The sequence below is a fragment of the Somniosus microcephalus genome, chromosome 22 (genome assembly GCF_052327205.1).
Source record: "Somniosus microcephalus isolate GS21.2 chromosome 22, FLI_Smic_1.0, whole genome shotgun sequence".
Lineage (NCBI taxonomy): Eukaryota > Metazoa > Chordata > Chondrichthyes > Squaliformes > Somniosidae > Somniosus > Somniosus microcephalus.
The window spans coordinates 52,516,243-52,522,242 of NC_141008.1; the positions used below are offsets into that span (position 1 = coordinate 52,516,243).

At 41.7% G+C, this 6,000-nt stretch overlaps 2 non-coding genes across 2 annotated transcripts; both read right to left on the minus strand.

The window, feature by feature from the left end:
* Positions 1–1,858: 1,858 nt before the first annotated feature.
* On the minus strand, positions 1,859–2,076 carry LOC147102315 (small nucleolar RNA U3). Its single transcript, XR_015073309.1, has one exon. It is a non-coding gene; the product is annotated as a small nucleolar RNA U3 (small nucleolar RNA).
* A 1,174-nt stretch (positions 2,077–3,250) lies between these two features.
* Positions 3,251–3,322, minus strand: trnah-gug (transfer RNA histidin (anticodon GUG)). The gene has a single exon. It is a non-coding gene; the product is annotated as a tRNA-His (tRNA).
* Between the last annotated feature and the right edge of the window lie 2,678 nt (positions 3,323–6,000).

Below are 6,000 nucleotides of genomic sequence, written 5' to 3' on the forward strand. Positions count from 1 at the left end.
TTGAAAGTAACTTACCTGTTGAGGAATAATGTGGACATTTCATTTAAGAGGGGAGGAATATGTTATGTATTATGTGTTCTCCTCCTATCTGCGGTGGCGCTGTCACAGCAGATGAATGGTTGGGTTTGTTCTCTTTTGTTCGGTACTTTTCTCCAGAACTTTCCTTTTGAATAAAGAAGCAGCATGTTTGCAATCTCGGGGTTCTGAGCACTAATTGTGTTTAGGTATAACGGCACAGGTACAGACACAACAGTCATCATTACTTGAACTAATGTACCTCAGAGTTCCTTGAACTGTGCTCACATAAGAACATAAGAAATAGGAGCAGGAGTAGGCCACACGGCCCCTTGAGCCTGCTCTGCCATTCAATAAGATCATGGCTGATCTTTTATCTCAACTCCATTTTCCTGCCCTATCCCCATATCCCGTGATTCCCTTAGAGTTCAAAACTCATCGATTTCAGTCTTGAATATATTCCTGGCCAATATTTATCCCTCAATCAACATCACTAATAAAAAATAGATTATCTGCTCATTATCACATTGGTGTTTGTGGGAGCTTGCTGTGTGTAAATTGACTGCTGTGTTTCCTACATTACAACAGAGACTACACTTCAAAAGTACTTCATTGGCTGTAAAGCGCTTTGGGGCGTCCTGAGGTCGTGAAAGGTGCTATAGAAATGCAAGTCTTTCTTTCAATGACTGAGAATCTACAGTCCTCTGGGGTAGAGAATTCCAAAGATCCACAACCCTCTGAATGCAGAAATTTCTCTTCATCTTAGTCCTAAATGTTCAACCCCTAATCCTGAAACTGTGACTCCTAGTTCTAGACTCTCCAGCCAGGGGAAACAGCCTCTCAGCATCTACCCTGTCAAGCCCCCTAAGAACTTTCACAAGCTATACAGAATCTATACTGGTTTTTTGGGACTGTATTTGTATATATTTTTATATCTTTTGTGAATAAAGTTAATTTTTGAAAATAAATGAACTGAACTCCATTTTGGGAGTCACATCTTTAGAACTAGGATAACTTTTACTCTACACCTGCCGATCTTTACAAACACAGCAACCAACTTGCTCCTGAATGTGCAGGGTTTTCGATCTGCCCTCCTGAGGGTTTACCTGCTCCATGCCCGAGGACCTGATCATGGCCGGGTCCAGGGTCCCAGCTCCTGTAAGCGGCTGAAACAAATTCACTCTGTCCTTTTATTTCTCCAGATCCAGCCTATCCAAAACCAGACGCTGCATTTCACTGTTCGGGCATTATGCCAAATGTATACAATAGCAAAATACTGCGGATGCTGGAAATCTGAAATAACAACAGAAAACGCTGGAAAAACTCAGCAGGCCAGGGCAGCATCCGTGGAGAGAGAAAACAGAGAAAGGTCTTCGACCTGAAACGTTAACTCTGTTTCTCTCTCCACGGATGCTGCCTGGCCTGCTGAGTTTTTCCCAACGTTTTCTGTTGTTATGCCAAATGTATATCTTGTGCGGTCTGGATAAAATAGCTTCACACTCAGGTAATGGCCTGTACTCAGCCATCTAGGAATGCAGTGCATTCTCAATTGCTATGGTTGAACTTTAATGCATCACAAGCAGTCTGAATCAAAACAAGTGAAACAAAAAGAAAAAGCAGCTTCTCATATGTGTACACAACCACAGTTACCTGAAATAAAGCTATTCTTTGTTGATTTAAAGACTAACCACTCAGACTGTGCCATCTTCCTCCAACTCCCTATGAGAGAGGGTCAACGACTGTTTAAATTAATACTGTCTACCCAACGAGGGTCAAAAATGTTTGACACCTACAGAATGTTGGAAACCTGTACTTTTTGTTATGTAAGCTTTGGCAATATGGTTCCCTGTAAACTTTCATGCCAATAAAGCATTTGAATTTGAATTTGAGAAGGAGCACTCATCAGTAACAGAGAGCAGCTGCTAAAAGCAGCACTCACTGCCTGCTTCCTGCTTAGAAGAGAACACTATAAATCCTCCTCATGGTTAGTGAGACCAAACACTCTAGAAACACATTTCTCTAGACAACAACTATAAAAATGATCACTAAAAGTACAGTCTTAGTGAACTGTGTGCATAAACTCGAGTGGCAATACCAGAGATACACATCACAGTTCCCATGTGTAATTCACATCCATACAATAGTTGAATGCTTTCGATGCATAAATCTACAAAGAATTCATATTTCTAAACAAGAAAAAAAAGAAACACACTGTAACCATATTCAAATTAAAGTCCGAATCTGGGTAATAGTCAGTTCGTGCAATCAAAACTAAGGATGTGAGTGGGGCGGGGCTGCACTGTTGCGCTGCCAGTCACGGTCGAATAGCTGAAGGATCGCTGTCCAGCGCTCCCTGCTGGAAATCAGCAGTGGTGACACTGAGGACAGCACCGGTCCCGTTATGATCGCATATGAATAATGTGACAAAAAGGTGCTGTTTTCTTCACTGTCATTCTCACTTAACAGCATTTGATTTCAAGGATCTGTTTTTAGTGTGAATTTCCTATGCTGAAGATTTTGAACACTTTTAACAACATGGTAATTTAGGACATTAATCAAGCAATCCCTCCAGGTGCAATAACAGACTAACTGCAGCTGCTTCTACAGCATTGTTCGGGAAATAGGGCAGCCGGCAGGCTCCAAATACAAATCTTATCACAATCATTAATTAGGAAGAGTTAACAAACTATTATGAGTAAATTGCTACCTCATCAAATTATCTGAACATGTCGCATCATCCACGGCACTGTCTGCTCTAAAGTCAGCCTTGACATGTTACTCAGGCAACACAGGAGAAAATAGCCGAGTACAGGGGCCAGTGTCTAACACACCGACACGCACACATAATTTACTACTGTTATTTTAAACCTAACATGTTACAAAAATGGAACTGGGGCATTTTTTAAAAAGCTGAAAAACATAAAATGCTGCAAACACTCAGCTGGCCAGACAACATCTGTGGAGAGAGAAACAGAGTTAACGTTTCAGGTCACAGATGCTGCCTGACCTGCTGAATGTTTGCAGCATGTTCTGTTTTTATTTCAGATTTCCAGCAGTATTTTGCATTTCTTTAATAAAAGGGTTACTTCTCTCCCATTCAATATATCCAGAGTAAACCAAATAAATAGTTTAAACCTTTAATCTGATAAAATTGTGTCTAGACGGACACCCATATTGTTAAAAATGATATTATGAAAAAATGAACCCAATGCCGTGTCATTGCTTTAATCCGCAATGCCGTGACTCGGATTCGAACCGAGGTTGCTGCGGCCACAACGCAGAGTACTAACCACTATACGATCACGGCGTGCTACATGGGCCATGGGAGCAAAACGCTGAAAATTACTGTCAAGTGGAACAATATTTCCGGCTAAGTTATGCATGAGATGGAATGTTATTGATCCAATGTCTCACGTGACTGAACAGTAGCCCTTCCTCAACATTCTATCCGCTTTACGAAGTATCTCTCTGCTCTCCTTCAGTTACCAACCTCTCGGCAGAATTATACGCCTATCACCCCCCAGGAACACACACAAATAATTAATTTCGCCTGAAAGAAATCACATCTTTGAATCAGTCTGAGACCCCCATATATTCATTCCTTTTGAGGCTTTAAGTAGCAGGTATCTGGCTCGGCTCATTGCCGGACTAATGGGCACGGGTGTTCATTCAATTTTTTCCACCACTCATTAATCTCCGGCGAAATTTGGAAGAAGCCACTGGTTCGAAAGCAGTTGGGCCCGGTCGTACAGTGCTTAATACTCTATATTGTGGCTGCAATAATCCCACTTAAGAAAAATTAGTGAGAAAAAGCATTTTAATAATCTTACGTGTATGTCTCAGTATTTTAAGAATATATTTCCTAATTTTAAAGAACGTTAACATTTTTGGATTCATTCACACAGAAGCACCTAAAATAATTAAATCATGGTAGTCTCTGATCACCTACAGGCAATGGAGAGGAATTTCACAGAGCTTTTTCCTAAAATGGCCTGTCCTCTTTTTCTCTTTATTGTCTCCCCAGGTGATTGCACTTCCAGGAGGATGTGTCAAGCAGGTTCCACCATGTGGGCCAGGACAAGCTTGATGGACCAGCTAGTCTTTTTCTGTGCTGTCTTTGTATGTTGGTATAGGCTTGGAGTTTCCTCCGCACTTACGGCAAGTTACACCCATAAATTGGGCACAAACCAACTACATGCCTTAAAAGAACGCGGAATTTGGATGTGAGTTACGCGCGTAACTACAATACACCCAGGTCTCCTCAATGGTGATTCAGGTGTTACAATTGGTCTCAGGGCTCCTGTGACAGCGAGGGGATAATTAAATACAGTTATTACTTCTTATCTCTCTTCAGCAACTCTGCTGGGAGTGCATATATGCTGGCAACTGTGAGGCTGAACCAGACTGTTCGCAACCTTGGTGTCATATTTGACCCCAAGATGAGCTGAGTGGAAATTCAGAAGAAACTTCTTCACCCAAGGAGTGGTGAGAATGTGGAACTCGCTACCACAGGGAGTGGTTGAAGCGAATAGTATAGATGCATTTAAGGGGAGACTAGAAAAGCATATGAGGGAGAAGGGAATAGAGGGTTATGCTGATAGATTTAGATGAGGAAAGATGGGAGGAGGCTCGAGTGGAGCATAAACGCCGGCATGGACTGGTTGGGCCGAATGGCCTGTTTCTGTGCTGTATATCCGATGTAATCCTATGTAGTGTTTCCAGTATTTTCTGTTGTTATTCCATCATTAAGTCTGCCTATTTCCATCTTCGGAACATCGGCCGTCTCCGTCCCTGCCTCAGCTCATCTGCTGCTGAAACCCTCATCCATGCCTTTGTTACCTCTATACTTGACTATTCCAACGCACTCCTGGCTGGCCTCCCACGTTCTACCCTCCGTAAACATAACCCCACTATTTAAGAAAAGAGGAAGAGAAAAACGGGGAACTATAGGCCAGCTAGCCTGACATCAGTAGTAGACAAAATGCTAGAATCTATTATTAGGGATGTGGTAACAGGGCACTTAGAAAATCATAATATGATTAGGCAGAGTCAACATGGTTTTATGAAAGGGAAATCGTGTTTGACAAATCTGTTAGAGTTTTTTGAAGATGTAATTAGTAGGATGGATAAGGGGGAACCAGTGAATATAGTGTTTCTGGATTTTCAAAAAGCATTTGATAAGGTGCCACACAAGAGGTTATTACACAAAATTAGGACTCATGGTATTGGGGGTAATATATTAGCATGGATTGAGGATTGGTTAATGGACAGAAAACAGAGTAGGAATAAACGGGACTTTTTCAGGTTGACAGGCTGTAACTGGCGGGGTACTGCAAGGATCAGTGCTTGGGCCTCAGCTATTTACAATCTATATTAATGACTTAAATGAAGGGACTGCGTGTAACGTATCCAAGTTTGCTGATGATACAAAGTTAGTTGGGAAAGTAAGCTGTGAGGAGGACGCAAAGAGGCTGCAGAAAGATATATAGACAGGTTGACTGAAGGGGAAAGAACATGGCAAACGGAATACAATGTGGGGAAGTGTGAAGTTATCCACTTTGGTAGGAAAAACTAAAAAGTAGAATATCTTTTGAATGGTGAGAGACCGAGAAATGTTTGCACTCAGAGGGACCCGGGCGTCCTTGTACATGAATCACAGAAAGTTAACAGCAGGTACAGCAAGCAATTAGGAAAGCAAATGGTATGTTAGTTTTTGTTACAAAGGGATTAGAGTATAAGAGTAAAGAAGTCTTACTACAATTATACAGGGCATTGGTGAGGCCACACCTGGAGTACTGTGTACAGTTCTGGTCTCCTTACCTAAGGAAAGACATACTTGCCTTAGAGGGAATGCAGCGAAGGTTCACTAGACTGGTTCCTGCGATGAAGGGATTGCCCTATGAGGAGAGATTGATTGACTAGGCCTATATTCCTTAGAGTTTAGAAGAATGAGAGGTGATCTAATTGAAACATATAACATTCTTA